General features: G+C 36.7%; 1 pseudogene; it reads right to left on the bottom strand.

Annotated features, from left to right (window-relative positions):
- Positions 1-8,016: 8,016 nt before the first annotated feature.
- LOC118003315 lies at positions 8,017-9,269 on the bottom strand (annotated as a pseudogene).
- Positions 9,270-13,950: the final 4,681 nt, after the last annotated feature.

The raw sequence follows: 13,950 nt of genomic DNA, 5'->3' as shown, positions 1-13,950 counted from the left end.
AACAATACACTCTTTCTTTCCAACTATAGATTAAGAACCTAGATAGTCACTGTAAACTCTTCCAATACTAAGTTCGACATGCAGAGAAGTCTTTCCTAATAAAGAATCTCAACACTGGAAATGGCTTAAATATATCAAAGATTTACAAGTGGAATTAATGGATTCTTCACCCATTGCATCCTAAAAGCTCAATAGATTAAATGGTAGTAACCTACTCTTAGAAAAAAGCTAAACAGGGGCACCTGGGTGGCTCAATGGGTTAAGCTTCTGCCTTTGGCTCAGGTCATGATCCCGGGGTCCTGAGATGGAGCCCCACCTTGGGCTCCTTGCTCAGCAGGGAGTCTGCTTCTCCCTCTGCCTGCAGCTCCCCCTGCTTGTGCTCTTTCTCTCCCTCTCTCTGACAAATAAGTAAATAAAATCTTAAAAAAAAAAAAAAAGAAGAAGAAAAGCTAAGCAGTGTTAACTGTTTCAAAGTCTTAAAGAGTTTTCCACCAATCAGAATATCTGCACTTCCTGGCCTTGTAATCCAGGATGAGCTAGGATGCATATGGGGGTGAAGATTTTCTCAAAACTGGAAGAGGCTAGTTACCTTGGTCAACATGGGAAAACATCTTAAAACGTGGAAAGCATTAGGGTTATACCATATCACATGACCAAACAGAAGAATTTGTAACATTCCACAATCTACCAAAGCCATAAGGAATGTAACAGAAGAAAAAAAAAGTATCTATTCCAAGAAATGATGCACTGTTTCCTATGTTCAAAATAAATCTCATAATCACTTAATCCCTTTTATTTATTATTTTAGCCAAAAGGGAGCTTACCTTAAAATTTATAGCACAACTTTAGCATAACTGTATAAAATATTTCCTATAAACTACATATCTGTGGCTATATCATACCCTTTGTCTTGTTTTCTACATAATCTGGAGTTTCCTCAACTTTATTTTTAAATGTCCAAATTTTAGTTATAATTTGTGTATTTTTGAAAGCAATTGAAATTATTTGTTAAATTAGAGAAAAGAGAGAAGGAGGAGGAGAAGGAAAGAAGGGAGAAAGAATATTTAAAGAGGAAAAGCAGGAGGAATAGGGAGGAAGAGAATGACCAAAAAAAAAAAAAAAAGGCAGAAAGGAAGGGAATGAAAGAAGGAAACCAAGATTTACCATGTTGGGTCTGGGTGGAGTCTGGGTCCCCACCCTTGATGATATATTTCAACTTGGCCCAAACCCTACTCTGTTGATGTTTGAAAAGCAAAAGCCCTCTGCAAACTTTGATGCATTTAAAGACGTAATGTCTCATACTTTTCTCTGGCTTCTTGCTCCAAGTGTGCCTGTTCAATGTCCTCTAGAACAGAACCTTGGATGCATTCGTGAGATCCTTCATCAGTTTCCACTAGAAATCAGCTTGATTTGAGAATTTTATAGAAATTTATTAAACATTTTGGAGGGAACTTGAAGTGGCATTTACATTATAGGACTTGAGTAGTCCACAGTCTCACTGGCTCACTTCCCCCAACGCCGCTTTTCCTCCTCCACCTTCCCTTCTTTATTAATGTCAAAAGAAGTCAGGATAATTAAAAATTACTTATCTTGTCTAATGAAAAACAGTTTTCTCATTTCCAGGTATTGTACATGCCTACAAACTAACTCCATATACACCTGAAGAATTTATCTTTTCCTAGAGAGAATTTTTACCAATTATTAATATATTAACATACACATGCTTATAAATAAATATATATATATATGTTAATAGAAGAGAGGAATTAAGGAAAGAAGGGAGGGAGAGAAGGGGGAAGAGGGAGGAAGGAAGGAAGAAAAGAAGGAAGGAATAAAGGAAGGGAAAGAGGAAGAAAGAAAGAAAAAGAAAGAGACAAGTGCTAATTAGAGAACAATATTGGGGATACAAATATGAAATACTGAAGGAATCAAGAGCAGAATGTTATAGTAGCTACAACCATGGCTGGGATTAAATATTGGCTTCATCTGATAACTAGTTTTGCAACCCAGAGCAAGTCACTGAACTTTTCTAGGCTTCAGTTTCCTCATCTATAAAATTGGGATGCAAATAGTAGTACTCAACTCATAGTGTATTAATCGGTCTTACGTGAGATAATAATGTAAAGCACTTAAAACACTACTCAGTAAGTCATAAATAATTCTTAGCCATTATTATCAAGTGTGATTATTACAGAAGTCACACTAGGATGTCAGGAAATACCTGAAGACAGGAGGGGCTACAAATGTCATGGAGTGAAACATTGATTCTAATAAACATGGTATATATTAGTCAGATTTATTAGATAACTTTGCTACAGAGAGCATCTCCATCAGCATCCCCAAACACACACACACACACACACACACAGGCAAGCACACACATGCGTGGACCCACACACAGACAGGTTCTTAACCTCAGCCTCACTGACTGTCTTGCTAACTCCATTCCATAGAAGTCTCAATCAAGAAGAGTCTAGATAGAAAAGCTCTTCTTCCCATGGCATAACTGTGACCAGAATTGAAGGGGGAAAAATGGTAGGAGTATCCTCCATTCAAAACTTTAAACACTCCAACTTACAAACCCATGTCTAGGTGAAGTGAATACACTTGAGAGCAATTTGACCCCTTTAAGACTGAATATTTTCAAAGATCTCAGATGTGGACAAAAGGCTGAAACAATGCAGACTGCATAGTAGGGGCGCCTGGGTGGCTCAGTCATTAAGCATCTGCCTTCAGCTCAGGTCATGATCCCAGGGTCCTGGGATCGAGCCCCGCTTCGGGCTCTCTACTCCACGGGAAGCCTGCTTCTCCCTCTCCCACTCCCCCTGCTTATGTTCCTTCTCTCACTGTGTCTCTCTCTCTCAAATAAATAAATAAAATCTTAAAAAAAAAATAAAATCTCATAGTAGAACTAAAGTTTGTAAGCTGTAATATAAAGGAAAGATGATATTTAATGTGACTTTATTCTCTGAGGTATAGTGATGCTGATGCCAATCACAGCTGACTTTGGGATCCCCCTTTTCTTTGCAGTGAGCATTACAGGTTTTACATGGATCAGACTCCCTCTCCAGCTTTTCATTTTTAACACATTATCAATAAGAGTCAGCAGAACTTTAAAAGCATGACCTGTCCAGTGGAATGTTCAACTTTCATTCTTCCCTAAAGCATTCTTGGTCACAAATTTAAAGGGTAGGTTTGAGGGGAGAAATATTTAATTAAAACCTATGGCAATATCACCAAGAGGATAAAAAGTAATAATCTTTTGAATTTGCTTTTGTGCAGATAAAAAAAAATGAAGCCTTTCCATTTCTCTTAGATGTTGTATTCAAGATAAAAACACTGAATTCCCAAACACTTCTCTTATTGTCAGCTTTCTGACGTGTAACCCTTTCTCTTAAAAAATAAGAAAGGCAGGAATGTGGACATGGCACTGTACCTTCTCTCTTAAATATCATTTTATAAAACCAGGTTTTTCTCATTTATATTCCCTACACATCTCTCCCTTTTTGTCTACCTTAGGTCTTTTAAATTTAACTTCAAGAAAAGTGCTGTATTATGGAATCAAGTTTCCTTATCTTTTTTCCCGAAAGAATTGTGTGCAATATTTTTTTCCCTTATGTTGCAATTTAAAGCACACAGGAAACTGTGTTGAATACCATCACTCCAGCTCTCCTCTATCAAGATAATACTTATACACATTTCTATATAGTATATAATGAAGTGAAGCTATACATTTCTTCATTTTCTGCATAGTCTATCAGAATTGACTTCTAAAACCAAGTAATATTTACTTGTAATACTCCATAGGGTAAATATTATTCATGTTTGATAGGGGTGAATAATAGAGTTCCATATTAAAAACAAGAACAATTTTTACCTAACTCACTGCTGTGAACTGTTACTCTAAGGGTTAAAGAACATGTACATATACATGATGTTTTATTCATAGGAGGCATTCAATAATCATTTAATACATGAGAGATGAATTAATGAGAATATCTCAATTCTAAAGAATTTCCATGTACTCAAAGTAGCACATCAATTAGACTGCTTATAATAAAAGTGTTATTACTTTTTTTCATATTTTTCCTCTAAATGTGAAAATTTGGATTGGACTCAATTGGCCTTTTTCTCAGGAAAACCTGGTATTTTAATAAGTTTATGATGACCTGCCATTAAATTTCATGATTCATTTTTTCCTGTAAATGATTACTGATCCTGTAATGGAAAAATCCAAATGGTCAGGCACATGATTTCTAAAAGAAAATTTCAGGCAAAATAGCCTACCTTTAATACAGGTTCGTTGATCTAGTTTGGTTGTTGAATTTATATATTAAGTGGAATTGATTAATTTTCAAAAGTCCTGCTCATGAATTATGTATTTCTTTTGAACCATCTGAGGAATGTAAACTATGAAAAGTATTCTTCAACATTCCTCTGATACATTTTGAAATTATGCTTGATAATTAGTAATAGAAAAAAAGAATAAAGACAGGAAAATTAAATACTTTGATTTCAAAGGCATATAAATTAGAATAACAGTAAAAACAAATCTTTTTTCAACTCTAGTCACTGTTAAGAATGTTTTTGGCACTCAGAAGTGTTAATGACTATATGAAACACATAAATCCTTCAAGAATTAAAAATTGGGAGGAAAATATCATTTTAAAAGGTTCTTTTGGGGTACTTAGTGCTTTTGACATCAGTTGGAACTATATGAAAATTTCGAGAATCCTTCTAAAAAAAAGCAATGGCATTTGAGCTTTACAGATTTCACCTGACAGTTTAAAAAAAAAAAAGGTTAAAAAATAGGGGTTTTTTGGCATATTTTTCAGAAAATTAATTTAGATGATGTGTGGAAGACCTGCAATTAATAAGCTTTGTTTAGGTGTAATTCTCTTAAAGTTTTTCTTTTTTTTAATCCAATCATTACTAGTACTAAAATACTTTCAGGAATTGTTGTCTGTGTTCACCAGTTTCAAGTACTTCTCTTTAATAGCAATTAAAAAAGAATTTCTTGAGAACTGTTTAAGAAATAAGTCCATGCATTTATAGTCAACTAATCATTGACAAGGTTCCCAAGAACATGAAATGGGGAAAAGATGGTCTCTTCAATAAATGATGTTAGGAAAATTGATCTCCACCAGCAAAAGAATGAATTTGGACTCTTATTTCCCATTATATACAAAAATTGACTCAAAGTAGATTAAACAGTTAAATGTAATACTTGAAACCATAAAACTACTAGAAGAAAAAACAGTGGAAAAGCTTTTGACATTGGTGTTGGTGATGATTTTTTGAATGAGACATCAAAAGCAAAAATAGACGAGTGGGATTACATGAAACTAAAAAGCTTCTGTACAGCAATGGGAACAATCAGCAGGGTGAAAAGGCAACCAATGAAATGAGAGAGAACATTTGCAGACCATATATCTGATAAGAGGTTAATATCCAAAATATATAAGGAACACATACAACTCAATAGCAAAAACAAACAAAAACAAATAATCTGATTAAAAATGGGCAAATGATCTGAACAGCATTTTTCTAAAGAAGACAATATCACTAATCACGAGGAGATATCACATCTGTCAGGGCACCTGGGTGGCTCAGTGTGTTAATTGCTGGATTCTTGATTTTGGCTTAGGTCATGATCTCAGGGTCATGAGATGAAGCCCCACAGGGCTCTGCGCTCATCAGGGAGTCTGCCTGAGATTCTCTATCTCCCTCTGCCCCTCCATCTTCTCTCTCTCTCTCTCAAATAGTCAATAAGTCTTAAAAAAAAAAGAATGTATATTACCAAGAAGACAAGATATAATATGTGTTGAGGATGCAGAGAAAAAACAAAAAATCCCTTGTGCATCATTTGTGGGAATGTACATTGGTACACTGGTACATTGATAGTTATCTATTTCAAACCACAGAGATCGTGTCCAGAACAGAACCACAGATGGGAAGATCTGTCTTTCTATATCTCCTATACTTTATTTTTCCATTGCTGAAATTATGCTTATCTCATAAAAATAGTTTTCATCAAAAAATTGCCTCCAAATTCTTAGGGACAAGTTGTCTATCTAGAGGGAAAGTGGGCAGTCATCAAAGCTGCCAGAAGGTGATCCCTTCTAATCATTGCTCTCATCCCATGAAGCAATCTGTCATTATTTACTAATCAGTGACTCAAGGACTGGCACCATGACCGTGGGCCTCCACTTTTATCTCCAATGCTACAGTCAACCAAGAGCTCTTTTAGAGACCAAAATAGCTAGTCAGTTGTGGACTTACTTTACAACTCAGTTAATAGATTTTGTATCCCTTACAATGCCTATTGCAGTGATACAGTAGATACTCTCAATAAGTGATTGCTGAGCAAAACATGTGATTGCTGAGCACTCAAGGTTATCATGCTTTAAACGGTCTTACGATTATTTCTGATAAACAGTTTTGAATTAGCCTGAAATCAGTCTCTCTCTCTCTCTCTCTCTCTCTTTCTCACACACACACACACACACACAACTGTCTTGGGCTGATGGGGTTTTTCTCTTTCTTGATCTCTATTTACTTTCATCTGTTAGCATCTGGTTAGATACAAAATAACTGCTCCTAGATTTAGGCTACATGTGGATGGGGTTACAGAAAAGCAGTGTATCCAACAGAATAAACTGTAATTTGGGGACATTGAACACAAAGAAGTGCAACTGTGATATTTTAATGATGAGGGAACTTCTGGGCCTAAACATTCACTTCAATTCCAACTGTCCTAAGTACCTTCTCATTAACAGTGGAAGAATCTACATTAGATTAATGCGGAATTGAGGGGCTTTATCACAGTGGATCTCAGGGTAATCCTGATGCTTTTCTCTTAAATCAGGGAACTCTAGTGGCCATACCTGTTAAAGGTCTGGATTCAAATAGGGAGAGTATTTGTTTTCACATGCAAATAGTAAGACAAGGTATATGGCCAGTGAGTGTACAGTGGGTATAAATACAAAGTAATTATACAATAGGTACAATTATAACTATTTTGATTCCCAATAGTGACAAGCTAACTAAAGTATTCTAGGAGAGACAAATAAGAATTGTCAGATTGGATTTATTTAGGAGTAGAATAAAATTAAGTAAATGTAATTCACAATGATAGAAAGGAGTTAAGGATGACTTATAAGAAATTTAATTAACAAAGTAGATATACAGTGTCCACGAGGTAATTCTTTTTAACTTCTTTGATTCCTGGAGAAAATTGTGCTAACGTTGAATTGTCTAGAGAAGGCTTTCTATTATATACAAATTTAAACTGGTTTTCCCCAAACAGAGGATGAATCCTTCCTAATAATGGTTGAGTCTAAGTCTACTGACTAAGATTTGTACAGATCTAGAAGAAATTGCAGAAAACGCCATATTGGGCAGCACAGAAAATAGACTTGTGAGTTTATATTTCTCTGAGGGACTCAATATCCTTCTGGCAAATAAGTAATCCCTCAGTCTGAAGATGGCTTTTAAATGTTTTTAAATTCAGTATTGTCTAAAATATATGTGTGTGTTAATAGCAATGTGAATTCAGTTCATTTCAATAAATATCATTAAAGTCTGTACAAAGTATTTTTTAAACACTCCAATGCCAATTTATTTTTAAAGGGTTTTATGTAATTCTATGGTTTGCCTTTTTTTTTTTGGTATAATGATACAAATTTGAAAATTACAAAGTTGTAAAGACCTAATTAATAGTATTGACTATTAATAGTCATTCAGAAAAAAACTTTTCCCTTCCTCTCAACAACCATCCAGTGGGAATTAAAAGTCTTAAAAAGAGGCCAGTTCAACATGGCCTCTACCCTGGTAGAAACAAAAAGAGAAAAGATGAGAAGAAAACAGAAATTGACTAAGTGTGTGTGGCCAGTGTCTCCCAGAGTGGGGCCCCGGCTGTTGCCTGGGGTCATGAAAGGTCGCCCAGAGGATGAATCCTTCCTAAGGATTCCTCGCAGCCACATCTTCCTCTCTCCAGCATGTCCATGTCCCAACCTAGCTGTCGTGGAAATCCTTCAGCAGCCTTTTCCTCCACTGCTCTGCTATGTGCATCTGGTTCTCTAAGTGCCCTGTTGTCATAGCTGTCTGCACACTCCACTTTCCATGACAGGTTTCAATCTCAGCTTCCAGCTGAGCCTTCTGGTATTCCAACAGCTTCTTCCTGGGTCCAGACTCCATGTAGTACGTATACGGGCACGTGTACTGCAGGGTGTATCAGCACTTGGCCAAGAACATGGCAGCATTCTGTAGGTGCTGTCAGTCATTCCAGGTCCCCAGATTATTCATGCCCCTCTCTTGAATCTTCTCATGAATCCTCTGGTATATCTATGCCTCCAGCTGCAAGCTCTTGTGCTTTTCCCACCTCTCAAAGTAGAACAAGTACTACTTGAGGGCCTCCCTGGCCTGGGCTTCCTGGCTCTGGTTGACAGTGTCAGAGTTCTACTGGTACCAACTGTACTCATAGTACTTGTTGCTGTGGGTCTTCTAACCTCCTAGACATATCCAGTAGAAGTCATGGTTACGTTTGGAGCATCACATGTGATTGCAGCCTTTGTTCTTCTCAATGCAGGTGTTGCACTTGCGACAGTCTTTAGCGTGAGTATCTATGTAGTTGACTCTTTCAGAGTTATCAGCACATTTTGAGAGTCATTTCTGGATTGTGGCATAGTCTGTGGGGGTGTGATACCTCTGACGACACTTGAAACAGAAGACCTCATTGCATTGATTGGACTGTACTTAGCAAGCTCTGGGCTCCTATACCTAAACAACCAGGAGGCAATCTGCAATAGGGCACAGCTGGAGCTGGTAAAGACTCTCCACATAGTCCCTGAAGAGGTAGCCCCTGTATTTGTCTCTCAATTCTTCATCATGCAGCAATGGAAACACGAAGTTCTCTGGTGTTTGGAGTGGACAGTCCTGAGCTATGTAAGAAGACTCCCACACCCATGCCATCCAAGTACTGAATGGTGCTGCTCCCAAAAGCTACAACAAAACTGTTGCTGATAAGCCAGAGAAAGTAGGTTTTCCTTCTGCACAAACTGCATACACACTGTGCAGTGGTGAGGGGGGTGGGCTGTAGGGACATGTTTTGAGGGATGGGGTTGAACTTGGGCCTCAATGAGCAGCTGAGGAGAATCAGACTTGTGTCTATCCAGTATCTCTGCAACTTGCCAGTAGAAATTAACTAAGTTTAGCAACTAAATGAGATACCAGTGCCATAGGGAGGATGTGCTAATGGCAGTGAGCATCACTGGCCTTTTGGACAGAGGCTAGGCTGGTTGTGTGCTCATTGAGGGCACCCTTGAACTCCTTATAGATCAAGCAGTGAACTGGTACTCATCAGGATCAAAGGCTTCAGCCTCCTGCTGCTCCACATTGCAGGTTACTCCCACTTAATAGTCCTCTGTGTCCCCCAGGGTCCTCATCCTCTTCTTCCTCACAATGTGGGTCATAGTCCTCTTCATTGCCCCTGGCTATTCATGTTCACAGATATCCAGCCAAGCTACAGATCAGGAAAGCAGGATTTTTTCAACTCCCCTCAAACTTTACCACTTTCTCAAATGCATTAGTGTTTTTTTGTCTTCTGTAATTCTTGAAGATCTTTCAGGAAGATATCACCCCAAATAGTCTATGTCATATAATTTCCATTGGGAACCATGGCCCAAGGCCACTGAGCCTAAACAAGGTAGACTGGGTCTGGCTGGGCCAGAGGGATCTGACACAGGCACGCTAGTGGGCTGACTCCCAGGCTCCTTCCTCCCACGGAACGGTCTCCACAGCTCCAAAGTGCTCTGTACAAAGTATGTTTTATGTGGTAAGATAGTATAGACACATATAAATGTATGTCTTTTTAAGACTACCTTTTTTTAGTTGAAAATAGAGCTACCATATGATCCAGCAATTGCACTACTGGGTATTTACCCCAAAGATACAAAAGTAGGGATCCGAAGGGGTATGTGCACCCCGATGTTTATAGCAGCAATGTCCACAATAGCCAAACTGTGGAAAGAGCCAAGATGTCCATCGACAGATGAATGGATAAAGAAGATGTGGTATATATATATACAATGGAATATTATGCAGCCATCAAAAGGAATGAGATCTTGCCATTTGCAACGACGTGGATAGAACTGGAGGGTATTATGTTGAGCGAAATAAGTCAAACAGAGAAAGACATGTATCATATGACCTCACTGATATGAGGAATTCTTAATCTCAGGAAACAAAATGAGGGTTGCTGGAGTGGGGGGTGGGGTGGGAGGGATGGGGTGGCTGGGTGATGGACACTGGGGAGGGTATGTGCTCTGGCAAGCGCTGTGAATTGTGCAAGACTGTTGAATCTCAGATCTGTACCTCTGAAACAAATAATGCAATATACGTTAAGAAAAAAAAAAAAAGAAGAAGAAGGTAGCAGGAGGGGAAGAATGAAGGGGGGGAAATCGGAGGCGTAAACGAACCATGAGAGACAATGGACTCTGAAAAACAAACTGAGGGTTCTAGAGGGGAGGGGGGTGGGAGGATGGGTTAGCCTGGTGATGGGTATTGAGGAGGGCACATTCTGCATGGAACACTGGGTGTTATGCACAAACAATGAATCATGGAACACAACATCTAAAACTAATGATATAATGTATGGGGATTAACATAAGAATAAAAAAAGAAAAAAAAAGAGACTACCTTTTTTTTTACTTTTGTTATGGAATAAAAAGAAAACATCTATTTAGTCAGTATGTGCATATGCTCACTCTTTAATTGGTTTAATTTTGTGCATGTTTATGAGGATAAATTTGAACTGGAAAAAAAGTGTCTATTTCTTTACTGTTTCATTGGTAAATTGAGATCCATAGTTTTTTCTAAATTAATTTCAAAGTTGAAAACTAAATATATGGCTCCAGATGTTACTAAATGTTCAGAAACATGAAAGAGAAAAACAAGTTAAAGTTTGAAAAATTAGGATTTATTTGAAATTTTTTTTTTTAGAAAAGTACTATTTTTGGAATTAGCGGGAAGATAATTATAACTGACATGTTACAATAAGTCACCAGGATGAAAGGTACAGCATAGGGAATATAATCACCGGTATTGTAATAGTGACAGATGGTAGCTACACTTGTGATGAGCATGGAATAATATATATATAGAGTTGTCGAACTTATTATGTTATACACTTGAAACCAATGTAAGATTGTGTTGCAGTTATACTTCAAAACAAAATACCTGCCACATCACCCTTAGTTTTGGAAAAAATAAGTGAAATAATGTTCCATGGATTGATAAGGATAAGAAAATGTGAAGTTCAAAGCATTTAGTTTTTTTTAAAAGTTACTTATACAAAAGATTTTGACACAAAAAGTATAAGTTCATAACAAGAAACTATCTGAAAGTTACTTATAATTTGAAGTTTGACAAATGATATAACCTGACCTACCTTATATAATTGAATTTTGTACTTCAGATCTAATTAGTGTGAGCTTCTTACAGATATACTTTCAGTAAATAAAAATTGATTGAATTTAAATTTTTATAAGGGAAAATTGAATGTAAATAAGATTGAAGAAATTCTAATTGGAAATATTCATTGTTCTTGAATTCATTTGTTTGATGATGTCAATTACGAGAACAGAAATTATCATGAATTGGGCTATTATTTGATCTTATTTCATTCTAATTAATGAGAAATAGATACACACCTTTTTAAAGGTAATGAGCCTGCAATAATGCACTCCTCTCCTGTGGCACTGAGTACAGTCATTGTGGATTATAAATTTGGAAGAGAAATACATAAAGCATCAGCCCATGAGAGAGAGGCAAGGACGTTTATTCCCTGAAAATAGTTATGCACATGGGATAATGTTTAAATTGGGACAATATATATGTTTGGCTACTTTGTTTAGATCCAAAAATAAATGGAGCTTCTTACTGATTCCCTAGAAGTAATTTTAACAAGAGGAAGAATGTCTGAGAGTAAATTTAATAGCAAAGGAATGAAAACTTTCTGTGCAAAACAGGTAGAGTTTGAAGTTACTCAGATGCTATCTAGATAGTTACCAGGGAGCTTGGATAGATTATTTGAATTGCATAGTTCTTAAGTTCAATGAATGTTGACAATTGTATACTCCTGAGTAACCACCATGCACGCCTCTAAAAAAAATTCCCTTTTGGCCCTTTCCAGTCACTTTCCCACCTCCAGCTGGGACCAAAACCTTCTGACTTCTATCATGTATTATTAGACCTGTCCTCAAATTTCATGTAAATGAATCATACAGTATGTATTCCTTTGTATTTATTTATATGGCTTCTTTCATTCAAAAAATAGAGTTGTGATTCACCCATATTGTTGAGTACATCAGTAATTTAGTCCTTTTTCTGAATATACCATGATTTGTTTACCTATATTGCTGCTCATGAACATTTGGGTTGTTGCCAGCTTTTGGCTATTATAAATAAAGCTGCTATGAATATTCACATACAAGCTTTTCTGTGAACATATCTTCTCATTTATCTTGGGGAAATGCCTAAGAGTAGAATTGCTGAACTATAGAGTAAAAATACTTTTGCCTTTGGAAGAAACCATGAAATAGTCTCCAAACCTCTTTGTCTGCTTTTTTATTTATTGGCTACTTTGTTACTAATATTCTTATGATTAAAAAATTAGTTTATAAGCAAAGTTTACCTTAATACAAAAATTCTATATGACTGGACATGGATCACTGCATATTAAAAACTGGTAAAAAGAATTAGAAGTATATTGTAATGGAAGAATAATGGCATCTTAAAATGTTCCTGTCCTAATGCCTGGAACCTATGAATATGATATGTCACATGACAAAGAGAAATTCAGGTTGCAGTTGGAATTAAGGTGACTGACATGGGAAGATTTTTTCTGGATTATCCACCTAGGACCAATGTCATCATAAGAGTCCTTATAAGTGGAACAGGGAGGCAGAAGAGGGAGAACCAGAAGGATGGCATGCGAAAGATTCACCCCAACTTTGCTGGTTTTGAAGGTGAAAGAATGTAGTTACAAGCCAAGGAGGATAGGCAACCTTTAGACCTAGAGGGAGACTTTTAGCTAGAAAAAGCAAGGAAATTATTTCCTAAAGCTGTCCTAGAGCTCCCAGTGCCTTACGCACGCTCTGATTTACTGAGAGCAACAGAATTGCAATATAATAAATTTGTGTTGTTTTAAGCCACTAAGTCATGGCAATTTGTAACATCCATAATAAGACACTAATATACCTATGATGAGACCAAATGAATTAAAAACATGATTTTGAAGCTCCAAATTGACAGTAAGGACCCCAAATTGTAATTTTTTTGTACTGTTCTGATGTGTTTAAATTAACCTACATGTTTACCATTTTCTTGTCCTTCCATACCTTATTTATGGTGTAAATTTTACTTTACTTGAAGGATATTCTGAATGTCTGCTGGTAGAGAAAATGCAACATTGGGCTTTGTTGAAAATTAGGTTGGCAAATTTAGAATTCTAACTTGACAGTTATTTTCTCTTAACATATTGAAGATACCATTTTTTTTTTCCTGGCTTCCAATGTTGCTGTGGGGATCTCAGCTGTCAGTTTGATAGTTTTCCTCTAGAGATAACTGATAGTTTCACATTGGCTGCTTATGGGAGTTTCCCATCTGTGTTTCATGTTCTTCAGTTTCTCTATTATATATCTAAGTGAGGATTTGTTTGTTTGTTTTAGTTTATCATACATGGGATTGTAGGGGGCTTTTTGAATGTAGGTATTGGAAATGTCTCAACCGTCATCTCTTTGAATATTGCCTTCCTTTTTTATGTCTGTCTGTCTTCCTTCCTCCCCTTCCCTTCCCTTTCCTTTCCTTTCCCTTTCCCTTCCCTTCCTTTCCTTTCCTTTTCTTCTTTCTTTCTTTCTTTCTTTCTTTCTTTCTTTCTTTCTTTCTTTC

The sequence above is a fragment of the Mirounga leonina genome, unplaced genomic scaffold (genome assembly GCF_011800145.1).
Source record: "Mirounga leonina isolate KUSES-001 unplaced genomic scaffold, KU_Mleo_1.0 Mir_91, whole genome shotgun sequence".
NCBI lineage: Eukaryota > Metazoa > Chordata > Mammalia > Carnivora > Phocidae > Mirounga > Mirounga leonina.
The sequence above is the reverse complement of the archived record's forward strand: the minus strand, read 5'-3'. Positions and strand labels throughout refer to the sequence as shown.